This window comes from Oncorhynchus masou, chromosome 6, assembly GCF_036934945.1.
Source record: "Oncorhynchus masou masou isolate Uvic2021 chromosome 6, UVic_Omas_1.1, whole genome shotgun sequence".
Taxonomy (NCBI): domain Eukaryota; kingdom Metazoa; phylum Chordata; class Actinopteri; order Salmoniformes; family Salmonidae; genus Oncorhynchus; species Oncorhynchus masou.
Genome location: NC_088217.1, coordinates 82,380,088 through 82,402,264, shown reverse-complemented (window position 1 = coordinate 82,402,264; position 22,177 = coordinate 82,380,088). Strand labels below are relative to the sequence as shown.

General features: G+C 42.4%; 1 protein-coding gene across 2 annotated transcripts in view; it reads left to right on the top strand.

Moving 5' to 3' along the window:
- The window catches only part of LOC135542795 (filamin A-interacting protein 1-like), a 79,971-nt gene that overhangs the window by 41,503 nt on the left and 16,291 nt on the right, over window positions 1–22,177 (top strand). The window lies entirely within an intron of this gene.

Below are 22,177 nucleotides of genomic sequence, written 5' to 3'. Positions count from 1 at the left end.
CCTGCTGGTAAGCAGCATTACTACTAGTAGAGCTGGTATGTGTCTCTATGGACGCAAGTCTTACTTTTTTAACTATTTATCCATTTTCGAGCAAACGGAATGAGCAGCAGCTACGTTTGGCTACATAAGGACCGTTAGTGGAATTCCCGTGAGAGAGTAACGGTTAATGTGATTGGATGTTAATTATTTGACTAGGCTACCTGTATTTGACATTGTGTTGTTATTTCGCTGAACACTAGATGGTTTCATTTTATTTTTGGCAGTGAAACGAGGCTACTCAGGCGAGAGAAAAAATCTCACCCAAATGTATAGCCCTGTTGGAAAATACAAATGGACTGTTTGAAAATGTGAAGAGTTTTCAATTATAATTTAATAAAAATGTGAAACACATTTGTATTTGGCGTAAACCCGGCGGCATTGCGCGGAACCCCCGTTTGGGAATACCTGGTCTAGACTATCCTCAGAAGACTGATTCTTTTTACATGAATGAATTCTGGGTAGTTATGATATTATCCTATGCTGTTACAAACTATCAAATGTCTAGAGAGTCAGCAACCCTTAAGATTACTGAAGGGCTCTGTTCCATTAAGACTGTGTCATTTAGGCTGTTAATAAGTAGCATGTATGACGAACAGTGTTTATTCAAGCCAAACAAAATCACTAAATAAAGTTGGACCTGGACAAAGAAACATTAGAGTCACCCTCTCAAAGTATCTCTGAGTATTGGCATTCAACAGCCCACCAGCACGTACACAGACTGTCACATGTGTTGCTGTCTTGTCTTGTGTTTACCATTTGGACCAAACATGGACATGAACCAGGGGGTAAAAAGGCTTCTTTGAACCATCATAAACCTTTTTGCTAAAAATGGAAACACATTCTCTTCGACTCTCTTGGATGTCTACAGCAAAAATAATTCCCCAAAGGATTTCAATAAATACTTTAACAGTAGTAGTTTCAGGACCTGATACGTCGTGTGGCAGCTTCTGTTCTGAAGACAGACATTCCCAAAGATAATCACAGGGGGCAGAAACAAAAAACAGGAAAATCTCAGAACACACAGAATGTACATGGACAAACCAATTATCACTGGTCTGAAGAGAGCGACAATAGCCTCTGTGATCTCAGCACTAAAGCTTGGCCATAGCTCACCCTTTTGAAGAGCACTGCGCAGCACCAGTTTTTCATTTCATGCCCGTTAATCCATTGTTGTATGATGCATTTTCGCTGGATGCAGTCATTTCCTTTCTGGACCCTGCTGGCAAGCAGCGAGTGTGATTACATACTACGAGGGCTATGTGTAGGGATTTAACAACAGACGAGACACCAGAGCTCCCCTTCTCTCTTCTCTCTCTTCTCTCTCTCTCTCTTCTTTCTCTCTCTCTCTTCTTTCTCTCTTCTTTCTCTCTCTCTCTTCTCACTCTCTCTTCTCACTCTCTCTTCTCACTCTCTCTTCTTTCTCTCTCTCTCTCTCTCTCTCTCTCTCTCTCTCTCTCGCTCTCGCTCTCCCTACATTTCCTCCTCTCTTTCTAATTTCTCATTGTCTCTTTCTCCCTCTTTATTTTGGCACTGAGCCTCCAACTGTTGGGTGACCCTTCCTGGTCCTGGAAAGCTCATGTAGCATGTTAATCTTGAAGTTAAGGAGAGAGGGTATGGGAGGGGGGGGGGGGGGTTGATAGAGGTCAAGCAGCCCCCTCTGATTAATTGGCTATCGAGCCATGTCCAGGCCTGAGGACCTCACTACAGTGTACAGTGTGTTTGTGTATGGCAGTAGTGGGGTGTGAGAGCAGAGTAGCACTGAGCACTCTAACCATCAGCAGATGTTGCCTGAAACATGACTTCAACACGTGTGTAACGTACGGCACCGAGGCACTTCAGCTCACTCTGTCCCTTTTGGGTTTGAAAGGTGAAAGGTTAATTTGGTTGACTAATATGTTAATATGCAAATCTGGATGTTTTTATTTTCTTGATAGTGGGTGACTATACCTTTAGACAGAAATGTTGTTTCTCATGAAAAAGTAGCGCTCTGGTCATTGGTTTGACAGCCTGGTAAGATGGATAGGTGTTCTCTCTCTACATCTCTACAGTCCCATCTCACACACTGGGGCTCAGTGTGCCGGTCCACTGACCCTGTCATGATTACATCATTCAGGTGCATCTGGAACATTCCACTGCCATTCCATCATTCCTTGTGATGCTTATTATTACCCTGCATCCCAAATGGCACCCTGTTCCCTATGTAGGGTACTACTTTTGACCAGGACCGCATATTGGGCTCTGGTCAAAAGTAGTGCACTATATAGGGAATAGGGTGCCATTTGGGACGTAGAACCTTCTCAGTTCTCGAAGATAGAACACTGGGGCGTTTTGATCTGCTTCCATGAATTCATTATAATATATGAGCAGGAACAGCATACCTCTCTCAGTATGACTACACCTTCAGGGTAGGATCGACTACAAATGTCCAGGACTATGTTTTAAGAAGTTATCATCCAGCTGTTACTGGTACAGGCACAAGCAGGATCCCCTGTCACATCTTGACTATCTATTTTAGATGCTATTACTCTTTCATTAACTACTAGAGGCAGCAGAGTCATGAATCATCTGTTGCTGACCAATTAGATTAAAGCGCATCCAGCCAAAACTCTTAACAGTTGGTCATGACTTTAATAAAGGAATAGCACACCTGTATTGCCACGGCTCCCATAATGCTTTGCTACAAGCATGCTGTACATTCCTGTTTGGAATTTCAGTGTAGGGCTGAAGGTATAGAGAAAACATGACAGAATGTTGGGACTTGCCAGCAAAATGTTTATCCCCAGCAAGGAATAAGATAAAAGAAACATGAACCCATCTTTAATTGGAATGTAAAAAATGTTATATGATCGTTTATCTCTGCTTTTTGATGTGGAAAGAGTTGCAAACATAGAGGTCATGGACTTGGAAAGGAGAAGAGCAGAGACACACACACACTTGCAGTAAGCAAACTCTGTTTTCCATGTCTGAAGGGGAGACATTGTTTGAAATGTGTGTAGTAGTGTGCTCTAAGGCCCAACCACAGGAACTGTGGTGAGGTCCAGAATCATCACACAGCTATGACATATTCACCAACTCCTTCTAAACATACAGATGACACAGACTCCCCTCGATGTGCTTTGTCCAAACAAAACGGGCTGGAACTCGGCTCCGGTTGTGTCAGTACATCTTTGACCTTCCACTTCTGGGAAATAGGGACTGAGGAAATTTTGGCTTAAGTGATTCAGCCAATATAACTCCGTGCATTCAGAATTTCTGCAAGTGTGAGAGTTGTGTCAGCGTCCTACGATTCACCCTTTGAAAACTCTCATTCACAAGAATACTGCTTTTTTCGTACAAAAAGACCATACCTACTAACCAGACTTGTTAGACGATTATTGTAGTTAATGTGGTTTGTTTTATGACTTCCTCTCTGAATACTTTCTTGTGTGAACTTGAAAAGCCTGTATATATGTTTTATGGCAGTTCACATGATACAGTGTGTATTCAGGTAGAAACGTATCCTCTTGAGGTGGTTGAAGCTACAAACTAAACTAAATATGGAACCTAAGGGGAAATCCACTTCTCTCTCTTCTTTTCTGTCTTTACAGTTCATTTGATCACCCTGTTGCTTTACTTATAGTTATGGTGTGGTTTTCATATAAGCCCTTTTGGGCTTCATACCTCACCTGCACACCGTTTTTACCCGTTTTGTTTTATTTATACTGTTTTGTCTTTCACTTATTTTCTTTGGTGTGAATAAATCAAACCTGAAACCTAAACCAGGGGATGTTTAAAAAGGATTCTAAAGCTTGTAATTTCCACTTTGAAATTTCAGACTTGATTTTCCCTTATGAAAAATGTATCAACCCCTACAAAAATGTCCATTTAATTATAATCCACATAATAATTCACATGTCCTGTTGCTGCAGGATTATGTTCCTGCTGTGAGAAACTGGTCAAATTAGGATCCCACACCTGTACACACTGTAATTGTGTCACACAGGCGTGGCCTTGGACCGATTGGAAAATGTGAGCTGCTTCCTGATTGTGACCTGACCGACTAGTCTGCCAACAGTCCCTCTTCCTCCTCTACTGCAAGATAGTGAGAGAATTGTCTAGCCATAGACGTGACAATGATGAGACCAACGCTTTGATCAGTGTGCTCCACTATGGTCTGCCTCTAATAGAACTGAAGCAGATCCCACCAGGTTACATATTGTGATGAGAAAGCCTGTTAAAAACCTTAAAAGCTAATGGACACTTTTAGTGCACTGTACTCAATACACAAGATCTATAATGATGGCCATATTTTTACTACAGTGCAGTACCTAACTGAACCTCAACCAGTAATGTGTCTAGGAGGTGAACTATAACTAAAACCTAGGACATAATGATTAAAGGGCCATTTTACGACATGTAAGTGCTTTTCTTAGTGTGCAGAGCTGTCAGACGTTTCTCCGTTACCTCTGTAAATGTATGGGCCTATTAGGTCCGGGAGCCGTCATTGTATGGCGTCGTGTGATTACATATCTCTGACAGAATGCAGTTATTAGCCTGGCAGACCACAGAGTACATACTCTGTTCTCAGCTCCTATTTTCACCCTGTGAGACAGAGAAAGAGAGAGAGTGTATTACTTTGGATGATTAAGCACATTAGTGCTTTGCATAATGAATGATGCCTCCCACTCCTATCCTCCTGCATTTTGATGTACTGTATAATACTCTCCAACTTTCAGGGAATTTAAGCCCAGTTATGATTTGCCAAGTTTGTGTCACTGTCCCTTGTATAAATGGATTCCTCCCTTGCGTAAGTGTGTCCAGCTATTAGGGTTTCATTCCACTCCCCCAGAGCTATTCCAAAAAGTAAAAAGAACTTTTGGAAGGAAATCTAGAAGTTAACACACCAGTAAGCCTGAAATGTCTTCCCCATGTTCTGCCTCCATAGAATCTGATGAGTAAAGACGAGTCTTCATTTACAACAGAGGAGCAAAAATGCCAGGAATTACATGTTGAGGATACTTTTACCAGCAATCTGATTTCTCTCGCTCTGTAGCAGTGGTTTGGGTGGATAGCCTACACAGTACCTCTTAAATTATGGCTGGCACAACACGGGTAAAGGAAGTTCTTTTCATATTGTCAGGCTGGAAGGAAGCGACTGACAGCTTGAAGGTTGTTGCGTCCCAAATGGCACCCCATTCCCTAAATAGTGCACTAATTATGACCAGAGCCCTATGGACCCTGGTCCCAAGTATACCGCACTATAACGGGAAAAGGGTGCCATTTTGGACGTAGACTTGAACATGACGTCTCTGAGGCTGGCAGCAGCAACTGTGTCTGTCTGTACAATGTGCTGGAGCTGCTCATGCTCTCCCGCCAACATGGTGTCAAGATAGTGAGTGAATTATGGAGGAAAAGTGGCCCAGAGCTGCCAGTTGAAATCTCTTGTCGAGGTGAATGTATTCTCCATTCTCCGGGCCGGACGGCTCTCTCTCGGTCTGGCTGAATTGTGAAAACGTTTCATTCAAACTGGGATGTGGCAAACAAACATTCTTTGTGTTTTGATGGCATCTGCCCATAATCACAGTGGCATTTCATGTAAATCTTTTCTGAGGAATTTTATTCGCATTCTTGTGTCATTCTGTGTTCTGTCATGTCAAATGAAATTCAGCAGTCAGTAACAACACATACCAAAAGAGACATGAACATGTTTTGTACAAGCCAGGGGGCTGGATCGCTCAGAACAACCAGAGTTAAGGGGCTTCTCTCTGACATGACCTGCCCCTGATGTAAGGTCTAATGGTTTATGTCAAGTGCTGTGTGTTGCTTAATTTTGATTGGTGCAGCGGTCTAAGGCACTGCTTGAGGCGTCACTACAGACACCCTAGTTCGATTCCAGGCTGTAACACAACCGACCGTGATTGGGAGTTCCATAGGGCGGCACACAATTGTCTTACCGTCGTCCGGGTTTGGCCGGTGTAGGCCATCATTGTAAATAAGAATTTGTTCTTAACGGACTTGCCTAGTTAAATATAAACAATGTAAAAATACAACTCTGTATTGTTACAAACACCAATGAATTCTAAGCCATGCCCCTACCTACATGTACAAATGACCTGGACTATCCTGTACCCCCCCCGCACATTGACCCTGTATATCATTATTGTTATTTTATTGTGTTACTTTTATTTCATTTTTTTATTTTGTAAATATTTCCTTAACTCAATTTTCTTAAAACTGCATTGTTGGTTAAGGGCTTGTTAGTAAGTAAGCATTTCACGGTAAGGTCTACGTGTTGTATTCGGCGCATGTGACAAAATAAAATGCCATTTGATTTGTTTTACTTCAGATCATTGGACATACTTCTATTCCACAGATGTAAACGTGAGCATTCACCATATACCAGGAGCAACGTTCCAAAGCCATGTTGTGTTACGTCCTCAATGAGTCAGAGTTGGATTTGTATCTGCTATTATTCATGGGGCTCTCCCATCAACATGGAAGCTAATGTGGTGTACACACTTCCAACTTCTGTGTGTACACACAATTTTATTAACTTTGTGTAAAATCTAAAGTCGACCTCGTAACTCGCGCAAAGAGTTAGGAAACAGCTAATTTTGAGGTGGTAACTGTTCATTACTAACATTTATGGGGATGGAGATTCAATTGACTTTTCCTTGATGGGAATTCGGCTGCTGACGCAGACTCGACACGGTCCACCATCAAGTTTGTTTACTTGTTTGGTGTAAATGCAGCCCTTTGTTAGAGGCAAGCTAGGTCAGTCTGCTAATAACTGTTATCTAACATGTCCCCACCCACCCTCACTAACACAGGGAATTTACAAGTGTCGACTTTCAAATGTAGCAAGTCCAAGAAGAATAGACTGGCTGAAACTGAGACAAGGGGTTGAGTTTGTGGTTACAATGGGACAGATGAATAGTTTGTGGTTAAAATGGGAGAGATTAATTCAAGGCCATATCCTGAAGCCTTGGGAGAACTTGTCGAGACTGAAGGTGGTCGGATGTCAAGTCATGATATAGAAACCAAACTGTAAAACTAGACTTGGTGTTTGGCAGGAAACAATGAAGAGCTGTCACAGGGACCACCCTGTCACAATGCATCTTGGGGGCTTTGATGAGATGTTTCAACCAGGAAAATAAGAAACTCTGTAGTGTCTGAAATGTCCTCTTCTCCTGGCCTGGCCCAATGCAGGGCTCTGTGAAGACTGATGAAGACCTTTTCCATTGATTCTAAAGGTCATAGGAATGAAGACAATTGTGTAATCTTTCTATATTCAAAATGTCAAAACTGAAAAATGCAACACTTGCAATGGCAGCACAAGGACACACAATACAAGACAACCGGACTAATGTAAGTTGTTCACAAAAGCCACGTGGACAAGGTGTAAAAGCACTAAATCAAAACCCTTTAACATTTTACAAGCCCACCAAGCTTCTTGGAGAACATTACAGAAACGTAATTCAAATCGTGTGAATACCCATGGCTCAACATAAAACAAAATCCAGGCTTTTTACGACAGGAATCCAGAGACTTGACCAGTTCTCAGTCCATTTTAACAAGTATACAGCAGGCCCAATGGCTGGAGCGGCTAATTATAGTAGTTTTAAAGGCCACACAACTCGAAAGACTACTTCCATCAACTGCAGCACTATAGAAAAACAACATCCCCCCCAGAAACATAACCTAATTACAAAATGGTAGTTAGCAAATCCGTCCTTGGCACAACTGCTTTTGAGCAACCATTTCATGTGAATAATCACGTACCTGTTCTACCCTCAGCCATTCTATCTTTCTACATGAACGAATAAGCAACACACTGTGTGTGATTATCGTATTATGTCTGTGTTTGATGCAGATCTCATATTATTCTGTTGATGTTATGAGCATTTCGGAGTGGTACAGTTTAGAGAAACCTGAGAGGGCAATTTGTGTAACATTAAAGGATACAGCAACAGCACATGAGGCCAGGGGGAAGTGAACAGGATCAGATATCTACAGTACCATTAACTCCTCCCTTACTTTACTTTTCTCTCCCTCCACATAAAAACATATTGGCAGACTGTATCAAGCAGCAAGAGCAAAGGGAGCCAATATCTGGAGATAAATGTGTGGGGGTCACCCCCCAGGTAATCCTCTGGTAATAAAAGAGGTGCCTTACGGAGAACTGTTAGAGTGGGGGGGGGGGGGGGTCAAAAGAAATTCATGCGGGAGTCTAGTGAGTTGAAGAGGCCGTAGAGTTGGCTTAGTGAGAGAGTGAACTGGGGAGGATCAATGTCAGAGTGAGGAGGCTGAACACAAGTCAGGTTCTGACACTGTTAGTCTATCAGGGATGCTGCAGGTTGAAGTGGTGTTATAATCAAGGGGTTTACAGTCTTTGGTTAGTTTTTTGTATTTTTGTGTTTCTTGTATTCAATATTTCAGCTTGCCTCAAGTCATAAGAAAATGGTTCCAATCGACACAAAATGGAGGCCCGTAAACTGAAACGTAGAATACTATTGTAACGTTTGTTGTTACCATGTACCATAGATACTACAGTACTTCTGCAACTTGGGATCCAGATGTAGTTTTAACCATGGCAACAAGTTAGCACCACACATACCAAGACATTATCATCCTAAGTGTAGGGTTAGACTGAGGACATTACACATCATTCCTCCTCCACCTGCTCCTCCCTGTTCTATATCCTCAGGATGACAGCAGGGAATGGTTTTTGCCAATACTCATAAACGTTCAGTATGTAGCTAGAGAGAAGGTAGGAACGACATGGACAAGGAAGCACATGATAATAAAACCCTGTGCATAAACACTGTGCCTGGATCTCTAATTGAATATAAGTACAGTATGACCTCATATTTTAAAGCACACTCATTGTTAAAACAAAGAACATAATGATCTCACGTTTCAAGCTCCCATGTATTACTGGCAGTTTTATGATTACCCAAAATAACAAAGACCAAATCTGATTTGGCTTTTAGGCTCTGTGACTGCCCGTAAAGTTTTGGCTCGGTTCCGTTTGGTACCGCCGCACCGTAGAAGTGTCCAAACTTGAACATCCCATTTGAAATTGTGGGTATAACTGTTTGTAGACAACGTGCATTAACTTGACTATGGTAACTCTGCTCTAGGCTCAATGGCTGACCTTTATATCAAACCTAAAAGTCTTTCTCTATACGTCTTCCTTCACACTTGGGAGGGGCCAGATGGCCTAGGCTGGGCTGGGCTAGTTTGGCCACTCTACAATTCTCTCTCTCATCTCTCCAAGATTTCCCACTGTAGAGACCCCAAGTGCTCAGACAGATCCAAACCATCTGTTGTGTCTTGTCGCTGAGGTGAGAACACTCTCGGCCCAGACGATGACAGCATCAACATGGGCCGTGTGAGTCGTGAGTGCAAGGGAAGCTCTCATTTAATAAGTCAACACTAAGTCTATGTCAGCCAGTCCCTGACATGGGCCTGTTGTCGTGACGTCCACCATGTCTTGTTTATCAGGCCTACAGGCCTCATGCTGAGGAAAGCTTGATGAATTCAATGAGGGAGAGATAATGGCCGTGGTGATGGGGGTGCTTCAGACACTCAATGAGAGCTGAGCTGACTGGACAGGAAGCAGCTAGACAATAGAGTGAACTCTCTCCAACTAACCAGTATCCCAAACCACAGTCCTCCTCCCATCCTCCCATCCCTCCTATCCTCCCATCCTTCCTCCTCCCATCCTCCCATCTCTCCTTCCTCTCATCCCTTATGGAAGCTCCAGGACGGGGGATGATGTCATTCTCAGTCAGACACAATGAGCCACAATCTCAACCTAAACACACACACATACACACACACCACAGAAGAAATCTGTCATCTGCCGTCTAGAGTCTCTGCTAAGTAAATTCCAGTGTCACGCCTAAAGCCCCAATCACCATCATTTACATTCCTGGTCAACACACAGACTCACATCTTTATCTGTTGTCTAGGCCAGTGGGTTCAACCCAGAGCTTTAGCTAGCAGTTGGTTGGCTTGCTGTAACGGAAACCCTGACTAGCCAGCTGAATGATAAGGCAGGGTCTAGGGAGGATTAGGGAGTGGACAAGTCCTGTAATAAAGCATGTGAAGTGATGCTGTAGCGATCCCTTGGTTGTCATTGATGTGCCTTAATGTGCCATCAGAGGCCTATTCATGGGAAACAGCCCACAATCTGACCCCACCTTGTCGGGGTCATAACAGATGTACAGTAGAACAGGGTCGTCTTCTTGAGACCTGGCTTTCTCTTGGGTGTCTGATTAAAGTAAAAGTCTCTTTCTAATGCTGGTTACTTCTTCTGTAGAACAAGGCATGTTTAAATCTATTTATAGAATTGATTCCAGAGAAGAGAAAGGTGTCCCCACGGTCCAGGGTTGTTTTCAAATAGCTACACGATGAAGTTGTGTCACGGGGGGCATATTTACTTCCTAAGTGGGGACATAGCCTGTGGATTCCTACACCGTTGCATCGCAAAATAATGAAACCATGGATTAGGAAACCATTTCCGCTGTATATAATCACTGAACACTGTTTATAGGTGATGCATGCAGAGGGAAATGACGGATATATCTTTAAGAACAACTTTAGTGCCAGGCTACAGCTGCAGCCCCGGTCGCTTGCGTTTAACAATTGTTGCTTATGGTAGCTGTAATCTAACGCAGCTCCGGTGTTTTCCGACTTTGAAGTGCAGGTATGTTAATTGCACTAATCCTAGCCCTGTATTGTTTCAAGCTGGGACCTTGCTGGAAGGAACACTAGACACTTAGAACAGCAGTAGGGGTGGAAGGGAGTGGCTGTACAAGTTAAATAGTAGCTTCCCCTCCTTAGCACCTTTTCCCAAACCGTAAATAACAAAGGCAACCAGTGATTTAATGCTTAGCAACAGCATATTTGAGGTTTACTGAATTATCGTTCTACCTACAGTAGCTAGGCCTAGCATACCAGTCCTGGGTTCATGTTCATGGGGATAGGACAGCCAGGGAAAGACATTGAGGTTCAGGAGCCGGTCATCTCCATATATCAGACATATAGAAGTTTCCATCTGGAGCGTATGAAAGATGACTGGAATACAAGTCTCTGGAGTGATACATGACTACTATTAAATAATGCAGATTGATACACAACATATACGTTTATGATCAGAGCCTTTATACCATGTGCATGGTAGCAGGTGCTGGTCCAGAGTCTGATCTACAGTGCCTTCGGAAAGTACACACACTCCTTGACTCTTTCAACATTTTGTTGTGTTACAGCCTGTATTTAAAATGGATTACATATAGGTTTTCTGGTCATTTGCATACACACAATACACATTTTTTTAAACAAATTAATTAAACATGAAAAGCTGAAATGTCTTGAGTCAATAAGTATTCAACCCCTTTGTTATGACAAGCCTAAATAAGTTCAGTAAAAACGTTCTTAACAAGTCACATAAGTTGCATGGACTCAGTCTGTGTGCTATAATAGTGTTTAACATGATTTTTGAATGACTACTTCATCTCTACTCCACACATACAATTATCTGTAAGGTCCCTCAGTGAAGCAGTGAATTTCAAACACAGATTCAACCACAAAGACCAGGGAGGTTTTCATGAATAAAGGCACCTATTGGTAGATGGGTTAAAAAAAACAATAGACATTGAATATCCCTTTGAGCATGGTGAAGTTATTAATTACATTTTGGATGGTGCGTCAATACACCCAGTCACTACAAAGGTACATGTGACCTTCCTACCTCAGTTCACGGAGAAGTAGGAAACCGCTTAGGGATTCTACCATGAGGCCAATGTTGACTTTAAAACAGTTACGGTTTAATGGCTGTGAGGAGAACACTGAGGATAGATCAACAACATTGTAGTTACTCCACAATACTAACCTAAATGACAGAGTGAAAAGAAGGAAGCCTGTACAAAATAAGAAGGCAACAAGGCACTGAAGTAAAACTGCAAACATTTTGGCAAAGAAATGAACTTTATGTCCTGAATACAAAGCCTTATATTTGGGGCAAATCCAGCACAACACATCACTGAGTACCACTCTTCATATTTCAAGCATGATGGTGGCTGCATCATGTTATGGGTATGCTTGACATCGGCAAGGACTAAGGTGTTTTTTTAGGATAAAAAGAAACAGAATAGAGCTAAGCAAAGCCAAGATCCTAGAGGAAAACCTGGTTTAGTCTGCTTTCCATCAGACACTGACAGACAAATTCACATTTAAGCAGGACAATAACCTAACGGCCAAATATACACTGGAGTTGCTTACGCAGACGACATTGAATGTTCCTGAGTGGCCTAGTTTTAACTTAAATCAACTTGAAAATCTATGGCAAGACTTACAATTGGCTGTCAAGCAATGATCAACAACCAACAGAGCTTGAAGAATTAGAAAAATATTAATGTGTAAATATTGTGCAATCCAAGGTGTGCAAAACTCTTAGAGACTTACCCAGAAAGACTCATGGCTGTAATTACTGCCAAAGATGATTCTAACATGTATTGAGTACTTACAGTACTATTCAAGTTTGGACACGCATACTCATTCAAGGGTTTTTCTTTATTTTTACTACGATAGTGAAGACATCAAAACTATGAAATAACATAGAGATTTATGTAGTAACCAAAAAAGTATTTTAGATTATTCCACCCTTTGCCTTGATGACAGCTTTGCACACTCTTGGAATTTTCTCAACCAGCTTCACATGGAATGCTTTTCCAACGGTCTTGAAGGAGTTCCCACATATGCTGAGCACTTGTTGGCTGCTTTTCCTTCACTCTGCGGTCCAACTCAATTGTGTTGAGGTCGGATGATTGTGGAGGCTAGGTCATCTGATGCACTCCATCACTCTCCTTCTAGGTCAAATAGCCCTTACACAGCCTGGAGGTGTGTTGGGTCATAGTCCTGTTGAAGAACAAATAATAGTCCCACTAAGCGCAAACCAGATGGGATGGTGTATCGCTGCAGAATGCTGTGATAGCCATGCTGGTTAAGTGTGCCTTGAATTCTAAATAAATTCTAGTGTCACCAGCAAAGCACCATCACACCTCTTCCTCCATGCTTCACGGTGAGAACCACACATGCGGAGATCATCCGTTCACCTACTCTGCGTCTCACAAAGACACGGCAGTTGGAATCAAAAATCTCAAATTTGGACTCATCAAACCAAAGCACATATTTCCACCAGTCTAATGTCCATTGCTTGTGTTTCTTGGCCCAAGCAAGTCTCTTCCTCTTAGTAGTGTCCTTTAGTAGTGGTTTCTTTGCAGCAATTCGACCATGAAGGCCTGATTCACCCAGTCTCCTCTGAACAGTTGATGTTGAGATGTGTCTGTTACTGGAACTCTGTGAAACATTTATTTGGGCTGTAAATTCTGAGGCTGGTAACTCTAATGAATTTATCCTCTACAGCAGAGGTAACTCTGGGTCTTCCTTTCCTGTGGCGGTCCTCATGAGAGCCAGTTTCATCATAGCTCTTTATAGTTGTTATGACTGCATTGGAAGAAACTTTCAAAGTTCTTGAAATTTTCAGCATTGACTGACATTCATGTCTTAAAGTAATGATGGACTGTCGTTTCTCTTTGCTCATTTTAGCTGTTCTTGCCATAATATGGACTTGGTATTTTACCAAATAGGACTATCTTCTGTATGCCACCACTACCTTATCACGACACAACCGATTGGCTCAAACGCATTAAGAAGGAAAGAAATTCCACTAACTTTTAACGAGGCACACCTGTTAATTGAAATGCATTCCATGTGACTACCTCATGAAGCTGGTTGAGAGAAGTGTGCAAAGCTGTCATCAAGGCAAAGGGTGGCTTCTTTGAAGAATCTCAAATATAAAATATTTGTTTAACAGTGTTTTGATTACTACATGATTCCATGTGCGTTATTTCATAGTTTTGTTGTCTTCACTATTATTCTGCAATGTAGAAAATAGTAAAAATAAAGAAAAACCCTGGAATGAGAAGGTGTGTCCAAACTTTTGTAAATTAGATATTTCTGTATTTAATTTTCATTAAATGTGCATAAATGTCAAAAAACATGTTTTCACTTTGCCAATGGGGTGTGTAGATGGGTGATGTAATCTGATCCTAGATCTGTGATAACCTGAGACTCCTGATAATCCAGGAGGATATGGCCAAGGATTAATATTAGATATTTAAATGTTTATCCTTTGTTTAACTAGGCAAGTCAGTTAAGAAGAAAGTATTATTTACAATGACGGCCTAGGAACAGGGGGTTAACTGACTTGTTCAGGGGCAGAACAAAATATTTTTACCTTGTCAGCTCAGGGATTCGATCGAGCAACCTTACTGGCCCAATGCTCTAACCACTACGCTACCTGTTGCCCCCAGTTAGACACAACTGACGGCTGATCTGGATCTAAGGATCGCCCAGGCAGACCCAGATCTGTTAGTAATGTCTGTTTATCTCTCCCGTGCTTCCTATACAGTTTAAGAAGCCAGAGCAAAGCAGGCACTGCGCTAATCACTGGCTGAGGATAGGGAGTAGAGACTGTGGCCAGCCAGAGCTATAGGAAAATAGCATGTTATGTAGCCTAAGTAGTGTGTTTCCCCTGCAGTGTACTCTCATAGGATGCCCTAGCTGCTTAGTGGCTGAAGCGCTCTTCAACCGACTGACCACACTTGGGGCCTGCCCATCTGTAGTGAGTATTCCGTATATAGTGCACTACTTTTGACCAGGGCACTGTGCTTTATAGGGAATAGGGTGACATTTGGGATGCAAGGAAGGCTTATTCCTGCCAGCTCCTCACTAATCTGTATGTAAGAGGACCAGGACATATGTCTGTAATGACCCCAGGACCTCTGTCTGTAATGACCCCAGGACCTCTGTCTTTAATGGCACCAGGACCTCTGTCTGTAATGGCCCCAGGACCTCTGTCTGTAATGATCCCAGGACCTCTGTTTGTAATGACCCCAGGACCTCTGTTTGTAATGGACCCAGGACCTCTGTTTGTAATGGCCCCAGGACCTCTGTTTGTAATGACCCCAAGCCCTCTGTCCGTAACTGCCCCAGGACCTTTTAATGGCCCCAGGTCACAGGACCTATGTCTGTAATGGCCCCAGGACCCAGGCTTTGAAATCCACTGCGCCTTCTGTGAAACAGCCATTGGAAACATCCTCCTCCAAAGCACTCCAGAGTTGCAGCATCAGTCCAAACACTTGAGAGGTAATTATTATCAGCTACCTGCACCCAGACATGGCAACAGACACACACCACAGCCCTGTCGACACACACACACTCTCTAATGCGAACACTCACTCACTCACTCACTCACTCACTCACTCACTCACTCACTCACTCACTACCTCACTCACTCACTACCTCACTCACTCACTACCTCACTCACTCACTACCTCACTCACTACCTCACTCACTCACTACCTCACTCACTCACCTCACTCACTCACCTCACTCACTCACCTCACTCACCTACTCACTCACTCACCTACTCACTCACTCACTCACACCCGTCCTCTCACCAAAGGCTAGAACAAGAGTGTGTCCTTTATGAGGTGATGGCAGTTATTTTGTCCTAAATTATGACCTGTTTGGTGTCGCTCTTCAAATTCAACTGTTACATTGTCAATTTTATATATACAGTATCAGTCAAAAGTTTGGACAGACCTAATCATTCAAGGGTTTTTCTTTATTTTTACTATTTTCAACATTGTAGAGTAATAATGACGACATCAAAACTATGAAATAACACACATGGAATCATGTAGTAACCAAAAAGTATTTGAGATTCTTCAAAGTAGCCTCGATGACAGCTTTGCACACTCTTGGCATTCTCTAAACCAGCTTCATGAGGTAGTCACCTGGAATGCATTTCAATTATTATTATTTTTTAACCTTTATTTAACTAGGCAAGTCAGTTAAGAACAAATTCTACCCTAACAGGTGTGCCTTATTCAAAGTTAATTTGTGGAATTTCTTTCTGTCTTAATGGGTCTTAATGCCAATCAGTTGTGTTGTGACAAGTTAGGGGTGGTATACAGAAGACATGAACTTTAAGACATGATGATCAGTCACTCCGGAAAATTTCAAGAACTTTTTAAGTTTCTTCAAGTGCAGTCGCAAAAACTCTCAAGTGCTATGATGAAACTGACTCTCATGAGGACCGCCACAGGAAAGGAAGACACAGAGTTACCTCTGCTGTAGAGGATAAGTTCATTAGAGTTACCAGCATCATAAATTGCAGCCTAAATAAATGCTTCACAGAGTTCAAGTAACAGACACATCTCAACATAAGTTGTTCAGAGGAGACTGCGTGAATCAGGCCTTCATGGTTCGAATTGCTGCAAATAAACCACTACTAAAGGGCACTAATAAGAAGAAGAGACTTGCCTGGGCCAAGAAACATGAGCAATGGACATTAGACCTGTGGAAATCTGACCTTTGGTTTGATGAGTCCAAATTTGAGATTTTGGATCCAACCACCATGTCTCTGTGAGTTGGACCGCAGAGTGAAGGAAAAGCATCCAACAAGGGCTCAGCATATGTGGGAACTCCTTCAAGACTGTTGGAAAACATTTCAGATGAAACTGGTTGAGAGAATGCCAAGAGCGTGCAAAGCTGTAATCAAGGCAAAAGGTGGCTACTTTGAAGAATCTCAAATATATTTAGATTTGTTTGACACTTTGTTGGTTACTACATGACTCCATATGTGTTATTTCATAGTTTTGATATTTTCCTCATTGTAAAAGAATATGTTTTTTTTAACTGACTTGCCTAAAGAAAACACCTTGAATGATTAGGTGTGTCCTAACTTTTGACTGGTACTGACTGGTAATCTTCTCCTGGTGATATCACACTTGTTTTGTCCATTATGCCACTGCCTTCATATAGATATAGTATACCATATATAGTATAGTCTGCCATAAAAACACAGAAATGTTTCCAATGTTTTTTCCGCCATTTATTTTTCACATCGTGAATTTGGCAAAAAATGTAAATGAATTGTGTGTTCAGTGTAGACTTACCTTGGCATGACGTTTTGATAACCTGGTCTGTGATTCATGTAGACTTATCTTGGCATGACGTTTTGATAACCTGGTCTGTGATTCATGTAGACTTACCTTGTCATGACGTTTTGATAACCTGGTCTGTGATTCATGTAGACTTACCTTGGCATGACGTTTTGATAACCTGGTCTGTGATTCATGTAGACTTACCTTGGCATGACGTTTTGATAACCTGGTCTGTGATTCATGTAGACTTACCTTGGCATGACATTTTGATAACCTGGTCTGTAATTCATGTAGACTTACCTTGTCATGACGTTTTGATAACCTGGTCTGTGATTCATGTAGACTTACCTTGGCATGACGTTTTGATAACCTGGTCTGTAATTCATGTAGACTTACCTTGTCATGACGTTTTGATAACCTGGTCTGTGATTCATGTAAACTTATCTTGGCATGACGTTTTGATAACCTGGTCTGTGATTCATGTAGACTTACCTTGACATGACGTTTTGATAACCTGGTCTGTGATTCATGTAGACTTACCTTGGCATGACGTTTTGATAGCCGTGTAATTCTCTCTCAGACAAGGTGTTTTATCAATATATTAGCCACAATTTACTTAAAACAATTCACAATGCTAATTATTGATCAAAGTTACCTTGTCCGAGGTAGATTTGCGCGGCTATCAAAACGTCATGCCAGGGTAAGTCTAGATGAATCACAAACCAGGCTATTAAAACGTCACGCTAGGGTAAGTCTATATGAATCACAAACCAGGCTATCATAACATCACGCCAGTGTAAGTCTAGATGAATCACAAACCAGGCTATCAAAACGTCACGCCAGGGTAAGTCTAGATGGATCACAAACCAGGCTATTAAAACGTCACGCCAGGGTAAGTCTACATGGAACACAGACCAGGCTATTAAAACGTCATGCCAGGGTAAGTCTACATGAAACAAAGACCAGGATATCAAAACGTCATGCCAGGGTAAGTCTACATGGAACACAGACCAGGCTATCAAAACGTCACGCCAGGGTAAGTCTACATGAAACACAGACCAGGCTATCAAAACGTCACGCCAGGGTAAGTCTACATGAAACACAGACCAGGCTATCAAAACGTCACGCCGGGGTAAGTCTACATGAAACACAGACCAGGCTATCAAAACGTCACGCCGGGGTAAGTCTACATGAAACACAGACCAGGCTATCAAAACGTCACGCCGGGTAAGTCTACATGAAACACAGACCAGGCTATCAAAACGTCACGCCAGGGTAAGTCTACATGAAACACAGACCAGGCTATCAAAACGTCACGCCAGGGTAAGTCTACATGAAACACAGACCAGGCTATCAAAACGTCACGCCGGGGTAAGTCTACATGAAACACAGACCAGACTATCAAAACGTCACGCCGGGGTAAGTCTACATGAAACACAGACCAGGCTATCAAAACGTCACGCCGGGGTAAGTCTACATGAAACACAGACCAGGTTATCAAAACGTCACGCCGGGGTAAGTCTACATGAAACACAGACCAGGCTATCAAAACGTCACGCCAGGGTAAGTCTACATGAAACACAGACCAGGCTATCAAAATGTCATGCCAGGGTAAGTCTACATGAAACACAGACCAGGCTATCAAAACGTCACGCCGGGGTAAGTCTACATGAAACACAGACCAGGCTATCAAAACGTCACGCCGGGGTAAGTCTACATGAAACACAGACCAGGCTATCAAAACGTTGCGCCAGGGTAAGTCTACATGAAACACAGACCAGGCTATCAAAACGTCACGCCAGGGTAAGTCTACATGAAACACAGACCAGGCTATCAAAACGTCACGCCGGGGTAAGTCTACATGAAACACAGACCAGACTATCAAAACGTCACGCCAGGGTAAGTCTACATGAAACACAGACCTTATTTGAAGTAGTTTTAAAATCCCAGATGGAAATGGTGAAAAAACGATTGGAACCATTTCTGTTTTTTATGATTCATGCTGTGGTACTCAATACTATATATTATTTCACGCTGATACACTTCTATTAGGGAGCCTGTTTCTGAGACAGTAGAACTAAAGCAGCCTACAAGATGGCCAGACTCCACAGACAGCCAGGTTATTGTGTAACAAGGTCAAAGGATCCCAGACTCACTCTGGCCTACTACATAGTCAGTTCAGCCTTTACACAAACACGAAGAAGACAGACCGAGAGAGAGAGGGAGAGAGAGAGAGAGAGAGAGAGAGAGAGAGAGAGAGAGAGAGAGAGAGAGAGACATGGATTTGATTAAGGGACTAGTGATATGTGTCAGGTACTCAGGCCCCAGGCATGGATTGAGTATTATGCAAACATGTGTCTCAGTCTGCATACTCCCAGCACTAACAGTCTGCATACTCCCACAGCACTAACAGTCTGCATACTCCCACAGCACTAACAGTCTGCATACTCCCACAGCACCAACAGTCTGCATACTCCCACAGCACTAACAGTCTGCATACTCCCACAGCATTAACAGTCTGCATACTCCCACAGCATTAACAGCACTAACAATCTGCATACTCCCACAGCACTAACAGTCTGCATACTCCTGCAGCACTAACAGTCTGCATACTCCCACAGCATTAACAGTCTGCATACTCCCACAGCACCAACAGTCTGCATACTCCCACAGCACTAACAGTCTGCATACTCCCACAGCATTAACAGTCTGCATACTCGCACAGCACTAACAATCTGCATACTCCTACAGCAGTAACAGTCTGCATACTCCCACAGCAGTAACAGTCTGCATAATCCTACAGCAGTAACAGTCTGCATACTCCTACAGCAGTAACAGTCTGCATACTCCCACAGCACTAACAATCTGCATACTCCTACAGCAGTAACAGTCTGCATACTCCTACAGCACTAACTGTCTGCATACTCCTACAGCACTAACAATCTGCATACTCCCACAGCATTAACAGTCTGCATACTCGCACAGCACTAACAGTCTGCATACTCCCACATCAGTAACAGTCTGCATACTCCTACAGCAGTAACAGTCTCCATACTCCCACAGCACTAACAGTCTGCATACTCCCACAGCAGTAACAGTCTGCATACTCCCACAGCAGTAACAGTCTGCATACTCCCACAGCACTAACAGTCTGCATACTCCCACAGCACTAACAGTCTGCATACTCCCACAGCACTAACAGTCTGCATACTCCTACAGCAGTAACAGTCTGCATAGTCCTACAGCAGTAACAGTCTGCATACTCCTACAGCAGTAACAGTCTGCATACTCCTACAGCAGTAACAGTCTGCATACTCCTACAGCAGTAACAGTCTGCATACTCCTACAGCAGTAACAGTCTGCATACTCCTACAGCACTAACAGTCTGCATACTCCTACAGCACTAACAATCTGCATACTCCTACAGCAGTAACAGTCTGCATACTCCTACAGCAGTAACAGTCTGCATACTCCTACAGCACTCACAAGAGGGAGAGAGTCCATTTGTCATCTCGGGGCACGGTTTGATACCCAAATGGTGGGTCATGGTGGTTCTTCCTATATAGTATAGAACTTGTGGCTTGAAACATTGTTTTTATTCACTTGGCAAGTCTCAAGAGAAGGTCACTTGAACCAATCATGTCTTACAAAGGCCTGATAAAGACGTAATACCTTTAAAATACCTACATAAATGCTTTACAAATCATGTATATACGAAAATGTCATAGAGATAAGTGTTTTTCAGCACAACACACTATGGGAGCCGTGGATACACATGTAGCTCTAAGATTGTGTGTTCATGGGAAATGTTCTCTGAAACCACACATTTTCACTCAATCTAGCTGATTCATAATACTCTACATTCCATTTCGGAGTATCAGAGGAAGACTCATGTACCAAGACATTACATAAAACAGGGATTGTTTTTCCACTATTTATAATTTGGCAGATGCTTCACATAGAGAACATGTTTGTGTGGCCAACTTTCATGTTCAATGAAGAACATCTGGGATTGGGAGCACTCTGTCTAGGATGTGTAGGAAATGTACAGATTCAGAAATAGACAAACCTTAATTGGGCTTTCTAAATGAAGGAATGTGTTTACGTCAAGAACAAACAAATTGTTACAAAAATTCTAGAAAGATCATGACATAGTCAAATGTAATCAGTATTTGGTTCTTCGGTCCGTTGTATAATCTGGGTTATCACCACAAAATGTTCTCAAGAAACTTGATCGCACCGTGTCAAATGACGTATTTGTTTCATTGTGGTTGCTGCCATTTTCAAACCACTAACAAGGAGGGAGGGGGTTGTTTGGCTCCTTGCTCTCTGGCCTTCCATGGACATCTCTATTCTATATTGTCTTGGCAGTATTTCCTCATTTTCTACAGCTTGGCAACCAAGCTTTGGCGCCCATTGTGAAGCTGTGACATCTGATTTAGAGGATTTTGGGACAGGAAATGCCCCAGTGTTTCCTTGATTCCTCCTAACGAGGATGACTGATGTCATGTTACGTCCGTGCTGATGCTGTGAACTCCATTGTTTCAGCGAACAGCTGATGTTCTGTCCGACGACAATAGGGACATTGAACCGATACGGGAGGATAATTTACTCAGTGATCTCTATTAGCAGGCTATATCCAGTATTTTGGCCCGCTGAACTTAATGCATTTGGGTACTAGCTTAGTTTGAGTGTAGTTCGCTGCCAGCTATTTAGTGTGAATCTCTAATTTTGCTTGTGTGAAGTGGAAAGAGGAATCTTGGTATCAAGGGAAAGATAGGCACACTGTAGAATAGACTGAGCAATGAGCTGTCTGTGATAATACAGAGGGCTGTACATGTGAATTGTGAGATGGACTGTAAATGTGAGGATCGTTTCTAGATGAACGGTCATGTTGAAATACCGGCCATAAAAGTCCAGACAGCACTCGATTAGCAGTCCCTAATAACAGTCTTACAGACAATCCAACATTATGGATTAGTAGTGTCATATACTGTTGCGGTATGTTTGTGTTGTTGATTGTGTGAAGTGTTGCATGTAAATGTTTGGCGTATTTCTAATTTGGTTCTAATAGTGTATTACAAGAATAAATTCCAAACACACTGTAAGGGATTTCCTCCTCTTCTTCCGAAGAGGAG